Consider the following 15068-nt stretch of genomic DNA (forward strand, 5'->3'; position numbering starts at 1 on the left):
CCCCAGTGATGGCCACTGGTCTCCCACGGGGCCCGAGCCTGGCTGCCTCGGGCAGGTGGGGAGGGGACCAGAGTTCATTTCCGTGGTGACAAGTGTTCACAGCCAGAACTCTGACATGCGGGGAAGACGTCCCACCACTGCTCTCCACTCAGAAAGCCCAGACACCTCATCGGGCTACTCTGAGATTCGCAGGAATCTTCTATAAGGACACAGCACGGCTCTACAGAACCCCTGCCGTCCAGAAGCTTCTACAGCCCACCCTTAGGGAAACACCGGCCTGGAGAGGGGAGAAGCAGCACAGGCCACACAACTCAAATTCCCTCAGGAGGACAGGTGTGGACGCTTTTTACGAAGACTGCTCTGTGCGGGTCTGACTACTGGAGGCTCCTCTCGCCGGTGGGATCTGACAGAACGTGTCCTTTTGTGTCTGGCCTGTGTCACTAGGCTCGATGTCCTCCAGGCCCCCCAGCGGGGCAGCGGGGGTCAGAATGCCCCCCCTCCTGCGGCCTGGACACCCCTCCCCTGTGCAGACCGGCCACACCGTGCGTAGCCCTTCACCCGCCGTCGGACACGGGGCTGTTTCCAGCCCTCGGCTATCGCGAATCCTGCTGCCGTGAACGCAGGGTACAAGCGGCTCTCGGAGTCCTCGCTTCCACCCGTCCGGGGGTGGACCTGGACACAGAAGTCTGGATCGCAGGGGGACTCTGTCTCATGGGCTGAGGACTCGCCATACGGCGCCCACAGCGGCTGGGTCACCGTCCGTCCCGCCCGCGGTGCCCGGGCTTCCCGCTGCCCCGCGTCCCCCCACGCCTGCTGTCCTGCTCCTTTGTTTTTGTAGTCACCATCCTGGTGGGGGGGAGGTGGAGAAAGACCATCTTTTAGTGGGACCTGCAAAAGCCCCGATTCAAAAAAAGCAACCCGGGTGGAAGTGTTGCGCAACGAACACATCACAACCTGAGAACGCAGGCAGCTAAAAATAACTCCGGGAAGAGGCGTTTTCAGGGCCGCCGGTGACGGTGACGTAAGTGTGAAATGAAGATTCTCTCTGGTTTCTTGGCCTGATGGGGCCTTCCCTGTCCCTCCCGGGACCAGCTATGTGACAGGTGTCGGGGGAGGGTTCCGGAAGTGAGGCAGTGGCACACCGCGAGTCCGTCCCCGGCTGGGACGACAGACTGGATCCAGCCGGCCTCGCTCTCCAACGCAAGTCTCGGGTGAGCCACACGCCCCACGCTGGGAGCTGTTTGTGTTACATTCTGAAATAATTATAGAATCACAGGAAATTTCCAAAAGAGCACAGAGAGGCCCCAAGCACCCTCCACGCGCACTTCCCCGACGGTCTGGCTTACGTAACTATGGGGGACGGCACGGTTCCCACGAGGCCACCGCACGGAGTGTGTCCCTGTCGCTCCGTGCACCAGCACCACAGCTGCAGCTCTGGGTGGCCTCCCCCACCATCCAGATGCAGGAGGACTGCTCCATCTGGAGAAGACCTTGCCAATGGGCCCCCTCAATGTCACGCCCCCTCCAGCCACCCCTGACTTCCAGCCACCTCGAAGCCAGTCTCCGTCTCTGACACGCTGTCGTTTCAAGGGGATCATACGGACAGAATCGTGCATGACGACACCTTCGGACGCTGGCTTTTTTTCACTCAGCAAAATGCCCCAGAGGTCCATCAGGTTGTCACCGGGACAGGGCATCCCTGTGTGGAGCTGTAACACTCAGAGGCATGGGTGTGAAACGGTTGGTTTAACAGTTCCCATGCTGGGGGACCCCCGGGCTTTCCCCCACTTGAGGCTTTTGCTTATAATGAAGCTGTGAACAAGCGTGCACGGCTTTGTGTGGACACGGCTGTCACCTCCCTGGGATCCATGCCCTGGAGTGCGAGGGGTCAGGCCAGGTCGCCGACAAGTGCACGCTTCATTGACTAAGAAGCTGTGACAGTGTTTGAGAGGCCCAGTGTCTCGGCGTCCTTGCCAGCGTCTGGGGTCGCCACTGGGTCTGACCGGAGCCGCCGTCACAGACGGACCCGGCATCTCCCGGGGGCTTCCCTTCGCACGTCCCGAATGGCGAAGGTCACTGGACACCTTCTCGCGGCCACTCTGCCGTGTATATCACCTCATCACTGAGTGTCCCCTCAGACCGCCTGGGGTTTTCCCTGTTGTATCTCGAGGGTCCCCACGTATCTAGCCCCTTCATCAGAAACGTGGCTCCCAAGCACTTTCTCCCTCCCTACAGCTCTGCTTGGGATCCTCCCAACGGGGGCCTGGCCCAACGAAGGTTTCTCACGTGATCAAGCCCCACTCACTGATCTTCGCTTCTGTGGATTGTGTTTCTGGTGTCCTGGCTACAACCCGTGCGCTGAGCCTTGGCTCCCCAGATTGCCTCCGAGCTTGCCCGGGAGAGCGTTCCACTTTCACACGTTAAGCTGCATTCTCCCATTTGAGTGCATGTCTGTGTAGGACAGGATGCTGAGGGTCATTCTGCCCACAGACGAGCAGTGGGCCGGCACCACGGAAATGTTTCTGCGCCTCTGCCCAGAACCAGCTGTCCCTACTCGTGCGGCTGGACGTCTGCCTTCTCTCTCCTGTTCCGACGCCCGCCGCGGTGTCTGTCCCTGGCCAGCACCAGGCCTGGCAGACAGCAGGCAATGCTGGCGGAAGGACCACGGTTTTGGAAAAAGTCCTACAACGTGGTAGACTTTTTCCTCTCACTTTATTCTCCTTCGAGACGGTTTAAGCCATGCTCATCCCTTGACTTTCTATACAAACTTTTAGAACAACTGTGCCTTTACCTACATCAAGTCTTGCTGGAATTCACACAGGTAATTTTGGTAACGTTTTAGTTAACAGAATATAACCAAGATGTTATCATTTCAACATGTAATTAATATAAGAATAATTAATGATTTTTTTCATGCGTATACCCTATCTTCACTCAGATCAGCCATTTCAAGTGCTCAGCCCTGGTCTAGAGGCTCAGGGAACATTTTTTAAGCAAGAAGGATGTTTTCCACTGGGCCCATGTGCCATAAAATATTAAAAGCTTTAAGGGAAAAATGATGAAAAGAGAAAAGCAAACAAATGAGCCACCTTGACAAACGTGTGCTGCAGAATGTTCCTGAAAGACGGGTCTTGGGTGGGGTGTGGACCCCCGGGAAGTAGCAGGTGGGTAGAGAGGAATTGTGTGGCCAGTAAATTGGTGAGACACTGCAGATTCCCAATCTGGAGTCCTGATTCACAATGGCACAGTAAAGGCCCTGAGAAGTCCTGTAATAAAAAATCTGCTGGAAAGTGTTTAGCCCAGCAGGGTCTGAGCTTATCTGGTACACTTGTGCGCACACTGTTTCATGTGCTCGAGAACTGCAGCCCAAAGCACAGACTGGGTGTGCCAGTGCAAGGGAAGGGGCTGGTCCTGCTGCAGGGCACAGGCACCAGGGACCAGGGTGTGAGTCTGGCTCTGCCCTGTTCTGGACGTCAGATACCTCCATATTAGCTATTTCCTCTCCTGGGGCCTCAGTTTCCTCCTTTGCACAACGAGCCCTTCAGCCCGCACAGGTACGGCTTTGAAATTCTAGCTCATCGTGACAATCCCGTAAGACAGTGGCTCCCTAGCACTTTCCAAGGCACAACCCCACGCCCCCCATGACCCTGCCTGCGTCTGTTTTCCGGAAACAAGCCTGCGGTGTCAGAGAGAAGCAGCACGATACGGCAGTCACGCCTGCTTGCTTAGTTCAAACCCGTGAACTCGACATCGACAATTCTGTGCACCGGTTACAGCCCCCAGTGCTTTCCAACCTTGTCTCCCATCACACGGGCCTCCGCTCCGGCCCAGAGTTTTCCTTTCGGGACCTTCCCAGAGCCTCCCTCACCCGCCCTCCCGCCAGCCCCACTGCCTCGCCTCTGCCTCCTCTCGGTGCATCTCCCCCTCCCTCCGGTGTGGCGTGCGTGCTCTCTCTGGGCGGCCACCGCTTTTAAAGTCCCAGGCGGCCACCGTGCATGCCCATGCCCCTTTCTCCCACCACCGTGACGCCACCAGGAGGACCGAGTTTGACTGCCACAGGCCACTGGACAGCTGCGCGCCGCCCGGGGCTCCGTGACCACTCGGGGAGTGTTTCACTGCCTGGAGACTAACTCCCGAGAACCGCTTCACCCACCCGCTGGTTCCCGCTCCGGAATCTGCAGGCTGACAGGGGCTCTCGAAAGCAGACGTGGGAGGCCAGTCTCTCTCTGTGTGTCTCTGTGGGATGGACACGGAACACGGGCCTCTGCTGTGGCCACAGGACCTTATCAGCAGCTTCCTGACTTCAGGATGGCCCCTGTCCCCCAACAGGTACCGTGTCTCCAGATCCGGGACCAGGAACTTGGGAACAGGAGGGCACCCCCCAGGGGGGCATGGCACATACCCAGGTGACCTGCGGGAAGAAAACTGTCCCCCACCTAGCTCAAGCCGCCTCTCAGGGCGGGGCCCTTAGACGATGGAGCACCCAGACCTCTCACTCCCGCATCTTGCTCTTGTTCTCATCCTAGGTCACTTTCCCCTCTATTAAAGTGAACAGTTGCAGGGCGCCTGGGGGGGCTCAGTCGGTAGCGTCCGACTCTTAAATCTCGGCTCAGCTCCTGATCTCAGGGTCGTGGGATTGAGCCCTGCGTTGGGCTCTGCGCTCAGGCAGGAATCTGCTAGAGATTGCCTCGCCCCTCCGCCCCCTCCCGCTCGCTTGCGCACGCTCTCTCTCTCTCATAAATAAATCTTAAAAAAAAAAAAGGAAAAGTGAACAGCTACAAACCATACACACACCATGGAAGCCAAGAGACAACCGCTCTGCCTGGTTTCCTACGGTGCCTCCCAGGCCGGCCTGTCTCCTGTCTTTATGCCACATTGGCCTCCGCGTCTGGGAAGGACGGGCTTCACTGAGGCCCTGGGCCCTGGGGGCTGCACCCTGAGTTCTCACGGCGGCCCACTCTGTCCCCCTCCCTGCACCCCCAACGTCATTTTGGTGAAATCAGTGTGTAACATCATGACATGAATGATCTGAAACACCAGCGACTGCACCGACTGCTTGCTCGAGCACATTTATTATTCACACACTTGCAGTGTGACCTGTAGGCAGGTAATGATTTACTTTTTCATATCTCCTTAGTTCTTATTATCTGCACACACTCGGTCACTGGGTACGCAGGTTAGACTTTGTTGTTCTGTGTCGGTCACGTTGTGCGTGAGGACCTGGTGCACTGGTTCACGTGGGTGTTGTGTGTGCTGGTGTGTCGGTCCCATGTTACGTGTAGCTCTGGTTGTGTGTGGAGGGTGGGGGTCTTGTCTCTGTAGGTGTTGTGTTTTGCTGTTGTCGGCAGGCCTTGTGTTGTGCGCAGATCTGGTTGTGCGTGCTGGTGTGCAGACCTCATGTCATCTGTGTGTAGACGGTGTCATGTGGGGTTCGCGCCGCGTGGTGGTCCCATAGCGTGTGTCCGTGTGCGGACGCTGCTGGTGGCGACGGCGCTGGGGCCAGGTGCTCTTGGCCACACCCCCATGTCCTGCAACCGCTCCTCCCTGTGCTGTCCGTCTGTCCGCCCTGGGGTCAAGCCCTGGCCAGGGTGCAGGGGGCCCACCCGCCCTGGAGGCCAGACACAGGCTGGGGGCCGGACGCGTCCCTCCGCGGTGCCCGGGCTCGTGGTGAGCAGCTCCGGACTCCTGGGCGCCTTGTCTCCACCCTCAGGTCCCCTCTCTCCGTCTGGGGCGCGCGTCCCTGTGGTCGCCTCGGAGGGCTGCGCCGGAGGCCCATCTTTTGAGAAGACTTGCCGTGTCCGCAGATGTCTTATTCACGCCTCCGACGACAGCTGGTCTGCGGGGCCTGTGGTCCTGTACACTCAGGCCGGGAAGGCGGGACGTCCAGCGTCACAGGGGAGGGGGGACACTGTCCCCGCTGGCCAGCCTCTGCCCCCAGAAACTTTCAGACCTTCTGCCTCCCTCCACCGCCCTTGCGCATCCCAACCTGCTTCAGGGCTGAGCGCTGCTCCTGCGCGCCCCCCCCCCCCAGCCTGCAGATTTTCTCGTGTTCCTTCTTTTCCAGTTTCTCCTGTTTCTCTCCCTGAGCCCCTTCCTTTCATTGGAGACAACGTCTGTATCTCTGACGTGCACATCTGGTTCTTTAGGAAGATTTCTGAGCAACGAGGGGAGACAGAGGTCTGCACTCTGCCCCCCCAAAATGTAAACCAAGGAAGTATGGCCTTTCTTGTGCTGATCAGAGCCTCCCCGACAGTGGTCTTTCTGCACACGCACGTTTCTATGCGGGCGGCTGACGCTTTCCAACTGGGCCCCCTTGGGAGCTCTGGTGATGAAAAGACCCTCGGGCATTCTCAGCAGAAGGTGGGGGAGCTCCGGGGCCACAGCGCGGGTCCGGGAGGTCAGGCGTGCCAGGGAGAGGGGCCCCCGGGACGCGCGGAGACTGAGAACACAGAATCAGTGAGCGGGACGGACGCGGCCGGCTCAGAACCAGGCCTCTGCCAGCCTCGGGACTGACGTGGTGCTGAAGTCACTCCTGTGTTTTGGGTCACAAGGAGATGCAAATGTACTCTGAGTACTCTGCGTGCTCTAGCCTTACGCAAGGCGACACACGTGGCCCGCTCCTCCTGTAAGAGTCCTTGTCCTGCAGGGACAGTCCCAAGGGCACTCCTTGTTGTCCTGTCCCCAGAGCATGAGTGGACAGTACGGTCCTGCTCCGTCATCCCGAGCACCAGCCCCACGCAGACCACGACAGGAGGACCCCCGACTCACGGGGATGGTGCCTCCCACCGCAAGGGCAGACGGCCGTCGGACAGCGGAGTTCCGCGGACGCAAGTGACCCAGCAAGGCTCACGGCTGTGAGCTGGGGACGCCGATCACGTGAAACACCAAAAATCAACCAAACAAGCCGGTGACCCCCGGCACAGACCAAGCAAAGAAAGGCATCATCTCGGAGAAATCCAAGTTTCATTTTGATGGGAGTTCGTGGAACTGTGACCCCGCGGGCCCCAGAAGGCTTGGGAGAGGGCCCAGGGTTGGGATTCTGTGGATTTTAGGAGGGTGAGAGGCCTCAGCTGGGCCCCCAATTGTGACCCGGAGCTGCCCCTCTGCGCCACTCCAAGGGCTCCTCAACACCCCAAATTCTCCACGGCCAGCTTGCAGCCTCTGTGACCCTTGCTTCCTGTTCCAGAAACTCTCCGTCCTTCTGTCAAAGCCTACCTGATCTGGAGGACGTCATCCAAAGGGCCCCCCCTTGGGGACGCCCTCCTGGCCACACCCCTTCTGCCCCCCAACAGGCCACGCCCCCTTCCCCCTGAGAGACCCAAGACCACCTGCGCCCTCCTCAGCACATACCTCTCTCTGCAGCAAGTTAGGGCCCTGGACCGTCCACACCAGCCTCAACCAGAGCTCACTCAAAACTGTTTTCCTTACGTCAGCTCCCCCGTGGCTCTCGAGCCCTCCCTCTGGAAACTCCTGCTCTCCCTTAGTTTCTCTGGGGGCACATTCCTGAGCTCCCCTCCCTTCCTGTCTTCTGTCTAAATCCACCCCCGGTGGTGGTGGGGGTAACCCAGGCTACCCCCGAGTCCCCTCTCCCTCCAGACCCAGCACCTACCCCACACCCGTGTCCCCAGTCCAGACGCGGTCCACCCTCGGCCCCAGACCCCACCTGATGCCTGGTTCCAGGCACCGCCGACCTCTCTGCCGACACGCCCTACACGGGAGCTGACGGCTTGAACGGCTCGCCCCTAGTTTTAACAGCTGCAAGGGACATAATTTCCAGCATATTATAAATATTGGCTTCTTAAAATAAAACCGTTAGGTCACTCTTCTAAACACGTCTATTGGAATCGAGCGCCACAGGGTGACATGCACAGCCATCTGTTTCAAGGCACGGGCACGAGCTCTCCCTCCGCAGTCGGGAAGTTCACGGCCCTTCCTCGTCTGGGATCTCCACGCCCCTCCCTGCTGACGCCAAACCCCAGCTCCATCTTCCTGCCGAAGCCCACCCTGCCAGGATGCGAATCCGTTTATGCACATAAATCAAATCGGCATTGATCCTCCGGACCAGAGCATGGGATCCTTTCCTCCGGGTGGAGCTGGCACTGCAGTCACTGGAACCCCGCGGACCGAGCAATGACAGCACACGTTCGATCAACTGTCCTCTAACGGCCTTGATGAGGCTGAGGCCCTTCCCCAGCGGCTCACCGGTCACGGACACGCGCTCGCAGCTGTTCCCACTCTCCGCTGCTGTCAACGTGAGCGCCGGGAGCCTTGTTCTGCAGACGAGTGACCAGGAGGGAGGTAACGGCTGTTACCGCAGCGTCTCCCGCAGCCACTCGACAACGACCGCTGTGACCCTCCACAGGTCCCCACCAGCTCCACATCTGCTGAAAGCCTGAGGTCTCTTACCCACAGTGAAGCCACAGCCCCCACACCCACACATCCGTTGTTTCCTGAGGATTCTGCACCTGGGGCCGCGGCCCAGCCCAAGAACGGAGATGGGGTTGCCTGTCTCAGAGTCTCCCGGACTCTGAGTGGAAGGTCGTTCCTCGGGATCAGAGTGTGTCGGGGAGGTGAGGACCCAGACTCTAGGCCCTGAGCAAGGGTCTCTCTCACCCTAGAGGGGTGGTTAGAAGATGCCGCTGTCTGCGGGGCCGATTCCCCCCCATCCGCACCCCAACCTCCCCGGTCTCCACCCACCTGCGCCTGCAGCTCCGCAACGGTCCCTCCAGTCACCCACCACATTTCCCAACCAAACCCACAGCGCGGCCTCCTGGCTCTGGATGTAACTCTGTCCTGGTTCCTCCTTTGCCTCCTGCTTCCACCCTGTTTGTAATTGTCAGGCCCGGATTCCCCACGAGGCAAGGACGGGGTCATCGAGAAAAAGACACAGATCCTGTCCCACTCCTGCCCAAAGACCGTCGGTGGCATCCGCTGGGCACTGGGGATACACGCTGAATGGTGGATAGCCCGCGTGGCCCTCCTGTGCTTTCTCCCCTCGGTCACACTGCCCGGCTCACCCTTGGGCACACAAAGCTCTTTTCCCCCAAGGCCTCTGCACCTGCCACTCCCCTGCCCATGACACTCTCACCCCAGACCTCTAGGAGAGCTTTGCGGCACTGATCTGAGCCCCGGTGTCCCCTGCTCGGACAGCATGTGTGGCCACCCCCACCCACACCCAGCGTCCATCTGCCTCCTGTCCCCTACGTGCTCTAACTGTGGTCCACCTGACCAAGTTCAGATTCGACTGTTTCAGTCAATGCTGCCCTCCCACCAGCATATCAGACCCAAGAGACAGGGCCTTCTCCCCTGTTCTCTGCAGTGCCCAGCATATGACAGGCGCACACCGAACAAATATTTGTGGAACGAATGGCCAAAGGGACGAAAATGCACGGCGTGAACTGCTGGAGGTGGGCGGGGGCGGGTGCCAGCCTCCCCTTCCAAACCCGACGAGGAGATTGGGAAAGCACGGAAGCCGTTGCTGAACCAACCTGCCCTCTGAAATCACGCGTTATCAGAAAAGTACCTTAAATCTCCCTTAAGTCTGCAAAATGGGAGGAGTGTTCTCTTGCTGGCGTTCTCCCCGGATAACGATATCAAAAGAATGATAATGAGAGGTTGATCTGAGGCAAACAGAGCTCTTTCTCAACTATAATTACCCCGAGGAAAGGTATTAGCCTTGGAATTGGGGTTGATTTTTTAAATGTATTTATTTGTCTCCTGGGAAAGAATAACCGGCCTTTCTGCTTCCAAAATAGAATATACCATTAAACCCTCTGTTGGGAACTTTTTCTGCCAGAAACATGAATCAGAGAAGTCAACAGGGAGAGCCCCAGAAAGGAGGCCTTTGCCGGTTCTCCCCTTCCACACCCACACCCCAGCTCTCCGACTCAGCCATTCACCGCAAAGCCCAGAGGTCAAGGAAACTCGGAGAAGCTGCGTGGACAGGGAAGCCGCGGACAATGGGAGAAGGTGCGGCTGGGAAACAAAGTATCCCGGGTGCTGTCCCGGGACCGGGACACTTGTCACCGCGGCTGGGAAACAAAGTATCCCGGGGGGCTATCCCGGGGGGCTGTCCCGGGACCGGGACACTTGTCACCGCGGCTGGGAAACAAAGTATCCCGGGTGCTGTCCCGGGACCGGGACACTTGTCACCGCGGCTGGGAAACAAAGTATCCCGGGTGCTGTCCCGGGACCGGGACACTTGTCACCGCGGCTGGGAAACAAAGTATCCCGGGTGCTGTCCCGGGGCCGGGGCACTTGTCACCGCAGCCGCTGCCTCCTGGCACCTCTGGGGCAGTTCTCCCCACCAGGCCTGTTAAGGCTTATCGGGAAACCAGGTGCTTCCCTACTTTCATCCCCAAACGCGCTGGGGCGCCACGCGGGGCCCGCGATGGACCTGGTGCGTCCGGACTTCGTGCAAGTGGCTTAAGCAAAGGTGGTTCTGTGCGGGCGCCGCGGTCAGCGTCTCTGATGTCACGCTTGTTTCTACCATTTTAACGTGGGGGGAGGTCGGGGCTATTTCCGCGCCTTTGCGGGGAGGAGCCCCCTCCGCGATTTCAACAGCGTCGCAGAGGCGAGCCCCAGGCTGGGGCACCGGCAGGTGCGCGTCCCCCGCGCGTCCACGCTGGCTCCCCACGCCCGACCCCCGCCGCGCACCTGCCCCCGTCGCGGAGGCCGCGTGGCCAGCGCCTCCGCCCGCGCCGGCCGGGCCTCACCTGCGCGACCCGCAGCCCCTTCCTCGCGCAGCCGCGCCCCCCCCCCCCACTCCGGTCACCGCGCACGGGCTCCACCCCCTTCCCCGGCCGCCCAGGGGGTGCAGGAGAGGGGGCGGGGCGCCCCGGGGGGCCGCGGGAGCCCCGCCGCCCGGACCGCGGGTCGGCGCTCCTAACCGCCGGGACGGGGCGCCCCGGGGCCGAGCCCGACGACGGGGACGGTGACATCACGCCGGGCCGTCGGCGGCGAGGGCGCCCGGGGGCGGGGAGCGCGGGCCGGGGCCGGGGGCGGAGGAGCCCCCGCGCCGCACCCACGGGCGAGCGCGGCCCACGGCGGCCGGGCGGCGGCGGCGGCGGCGGCGGCGGCGGCGGCGGCGGCGGCGGGCGGCGGCGGGCCCGGAGCGCGCGGGCCGCGGGGTGGCGGGCGGGCGGCGCGCAGGGCGATCCCGGAGCGGCTCCGCGAAATCCAGCCGGGTTTTGACTCCGATCGCCCACGGAGCCCGCAGCCGGCGAATGTAACAAAGAACAGTCGGCATGGCGGCTGGACCGGGGCGGGCGGCGGGCGGGCGGGGCCGGGGCGGCGGGCCGGGCGCGGGGCGCGGGGCGCGGGCGCGGGCCGGGCGGGGCCGGGGCGGCGCGCGGGGGCGGCGGCGGGCGCGGGGCCCCGGGCTTTACCTGCCTGTGGAATGTGCAGAGCGGGCTCGGATCCGGACTCCGGGTTGCGATCCGCTCCGGAAACTGCGCAGCACCGGAAGCCGGGGGGCGGCGGCGGGGCATTGTGGGAGTTGTAGTCCGCGGGGCCGAGGCGCCGGCGCGGGCGGCGCGGACGGGGGCGGACGGAGAGCGGCGGCGCGGACGGGAGCGGCGGCTGCGGACGGCGGGGACCGACGGCAGCAAGCGCGTCGCCGGCGGTGTGGACGGGTCGTGGGAAAGCGGACCGCGCCGGCGGGGGAGTGGGACGGCGCGGGGTGCGCACCCGGGAGCGGGCGGCGTAGACCCACGGCGGCCCGCGGGTCGCAGGCGGTGTGGACGAGGAGTGAGAAACCGCGCGGACCGGGAGCGGCGAGGCGCGGGCGGTGTGGACCCGCAGCAGGCAGGTCGCAGGCGGTGTGGACCGGGAGTGGGAGAGCGGGTGCCGCGGACCCGGCAGCGGGCGGCATGGACTCGAGAGCGGTCAGGCGTGGCTGGGGGGGGCACCGAGGGCGAGGGCGCTGTGGACAGAGCGGCAGGGAGCGGGCGGTGTGGACCGAGAGTGGGAGAGGGAGTGGTGTGGCTCGAGTAGGGGGGAAGCGGGCGGTGTAGACGGGAGGGCGGCAAGCCGGTTCTGCTGTCCCTTCTGGACGAGTGCCGCGTCCTGACCCTCGAAGCGACAGGCGCCGGTAGCCCCTGGCCCTCCAGGTCTCTTGTGGCGGCCGGGGAGCCTCGATTTCCTTGGGGCGTGGGAGAGGTCGGGCTCCCCGCGGGCGTCGGCGGTCTGCGGCTGCATCGCGGGTGACCCGGGAAGCGGCGGGTGCGGGCGGCGTCCTCCAGTCCGCCGGGACGGGCAGGGGAGCCGCCCTCCGCCCCCAAAGCCCAGCGGGGACGGTTGGGCACCGCGGGCTCCCGAAATCCACCGCTGACCGGTGCCGTGCGGCTCCGGGGAAAGGTCGGGACCGGCACGGCCCTGGTCAGGGCAGCTGTGAAGGCCACGCTGCCCCCGGGGCTGTTTCTGCCCCCCCCTGTCCCCCCGGCTCCCCCGGCTGCGAGGCCTCTGGGCGCCCTGCCTGGAATGTACCTGCGGCCGCCGAATGCTGCGAATAGAAGGGACTAGAGGGGCCCTGGAGCGTCGGGGCGCAGGGCCCAGAGCCGGCCTCTTCGTCTGCCCCGGAGCTCCCGCAGTGGAGTCCCCGAGGGGATGAGCTGTGGGGATGGTTTGCCGCCGGCATCAGGAAGTCACAGGAATCAGCAGGAAAAAGCCCACCGTGTGGGAAAACGGACCCCTCCTGGCAAGGGACATTCGGTGCTTCTTAGGCATCAGCAAGGCTGTGCACTGTGCGGTCAAGAGAGAAAAGGCAACATTGAGTGCGATCGTCTTTACCTGTTATGTTAGCAAAGATATATTTTTTTTAAAGCTCAATAGCATCATTTTGAAGAGACTGCAGAAAATAAGGTGTCTCATCCTTTCCTGGTGGGAGACTGATTCGGTATAGCCCCCATCTGGGCCATTTGTTAATGTGGAAATTCCAAATGCATAGAGCCTCGGCCGGGCAGCCCCGCAAGCTGCATTATTCAACAGCCGGGCGAACTTGTGTGGACTGGTGTTAAGTGAGGACCCATCGAGGGGCCCTGCTGTAGGGTAGAAGGTTGGGCAGGTGCGGGGGAGTCTCGGGCTGCTGGGGCTCATGGGTCTGCTCTCCCTGGGTCTGCATCCCCGCCTCCCACACCTCTCTTGGTCATCTCGCCCTTACCCTGCTCACACCCCTGCCCCCCAGCTATGGGTTCCCCGCCTTCCTCCAGCCTTTTGTCCCTTAGCCACGTCCTTGAGGTCTTTTGCACAGATTCCCTCTACCTTGGAGTGCTCTCCTGGGGTTCTCCCCCACCATCTTTTCAGCATTCGGGTCTCTGCTCCATCCCCAGGAGCCCCAGCCTGACCGCTACAGCTAACAGACGCCCCTCGCCTACCTCCCACCCCTCAAGTGACCACTCCCAGTCCTCAGAGCCCAGGGGGCAGCTTCTCTGGGCCCCCGCACACCAGAGGTACTGGCAAGCATGAGCAAGAGCAGGTTGTTGGCAGAAAAAACGGAGAGGTTACAGCGAGGGTGAAAACCTGTAAAAGTGGAAGACCCAAGCCCCCCTGAAGCCGTTTCTCATGTTGGTACGTAGCACAGGGCTGGGATTCATATCCGCGGTGCTCACTGAATCTTCGGGAGAATTTTCAGTGTGTTCAGTATATGCCTTCTACGAAGGCTGGAAGCAGTTCCTTTCAAGGCAGATTTCTATCCAGCATTTTATTATTTTTTTATTAGTTTCAGAGGTAGAGGTCAGTGATTCATCAATAGCATACAATGCCCAGTGGTCATCACATCCTGGGCCCTCCTGAATGCCCATCCCCCACTTACCCCAGCCCCCCAGCTGCTCCCCTCCAGCGACCCTCAGCCCATTTCCTGGAGTTAGCATGGCTTCTGATTTGCCTCCCTCTCTGATTTCCTCTTGTTTTATTTTCCCTTCCCTTCCCCTGTGTGCATGGGTTTTGTTTCTGAAATTCCGTGTATGAATAAAATCACGTAATTGTCTTTCTCTGATCTATCGGAAATACCAAATTTTTTTCAAAGTTGTGTTTCTGAAAGCATCAAATTTTATGATTAACGTAACAAAAACAAGGTAGGAACCTTGCCTGAACCCCAAGCAGGAAAACAAAAGCCACCTGTAAACGATGTTCAGCTGGGGAGACCTGAACAGAGCCGATACCTGGCAGCCTCAGTGCCCAGCTCCCCAAGCGTGATGACCACTGGGTGTGACGATGCCGTCCTTCTCAGAAAAAGCGTTCTGAAGCATTTCGGGTAAAACGCAATGTCTCCACATAGCAGTGGATCGAGAGGTCATGGGGAGGTAGCACAGTTATACCCAAATCGGTGAATCTCTACATGGGTTATTCTGTAGGTTTGACATTTTTATTTATTTTATTTAAAGATTTTTACTTATTTGTCAGAGAGAGTGAGTAAGCACAAGCAGGGGGAGCGGCAGAGGGAGAAGCAGGTTCCCCGCGGAGCAGGGAGCCCGAAGCGGGACTCGATCCCAGGACCCCAGGATCATGACCTGAGCCGATGCGGATGGTTCACCGACAGAGCCCCCCAGGCGCCCCTTACTTTTCTTAAAAGTAAGCTGAGGAAATTAAACCTGAGAAGAGCTTCCACCTCTGAGTGGACATGTACGTTCCAAGTCCCGTGTCTCATCAGCCCTGGTTTTTTGTTAATTGACTCCTTTCGTAACGTTATAAAAAATAAATATCCTAAGCCACTTCTCTACACTCCCTCCAGCTTGCGATCGGGCTGGTTTTTCTTGCCCAGATAAAGCAAGGGATCTAATCAGCAAGTGATTTTCCTCACTCTGTGCAAAGTGGTGCTTCTCGCTTTATAGTATTCCTGCCACTTAACCACTGTGCGATCTTGGGCAAGTCACTTAACCTCTCTGGGCCTCAGCTTCCTAGTCTGTGGAGTGGACATGGATCATAACTCGAGCGGTTGTTTCAAAGAGTGTAGGAGTCAGTAGATAATAAAACTCCAAACAGAGTTCTGGCCAATAGTGTGTGCTCGATTCCTATCAGCTGTGATCAGGAATCGTTATCTAGCTTTTGTGTAAAATACCAAATAGCCCAGG

General features: G+C 60.4%; 1 protein-coding gene across 4 annotated transcripts in view; it reads right to left on the reverse strand.

The window, feature by feature from the left end:
• PRDM15 (PR/SET domain 15) overlaps positions 1–11447 on the reverse strand; it is a 61037-nt gene extending 49590 nt beyond the window's left edge. Inside the window, exon 1 of one of the 4 annotated variants that reach the window (XM_059164776.1) lies at positions 11388–11447. The gene's annotated coding sequence lies outside the window, so the exon portion shown is untranslated. The remainder of the gene's footprint in view (positions 1–11387) is intronic. The other 3 variants (XM_059164775.1, XM_059164778.1, XM_059164779.1) reach the window with 3 other exon arrangements.
• Positions 11448–15068: the final 3621 nt, after the last annotated feature.

The sequence above is a fragment of the Mustela lutreola genome, chromosome 2, assembly GCF_030435805.1.
Source record: "Mustela lutreola isolate mMusLut2 chromosome 2, mMusLut2.pri, whole genome shotgun sequence".
Classification (NCBI taxonomy): Eukaryota; Metazoa; Chordata; class Mammalia; order Carnivora; family Mustelidae; genus Mustela; species Mustela lutreola.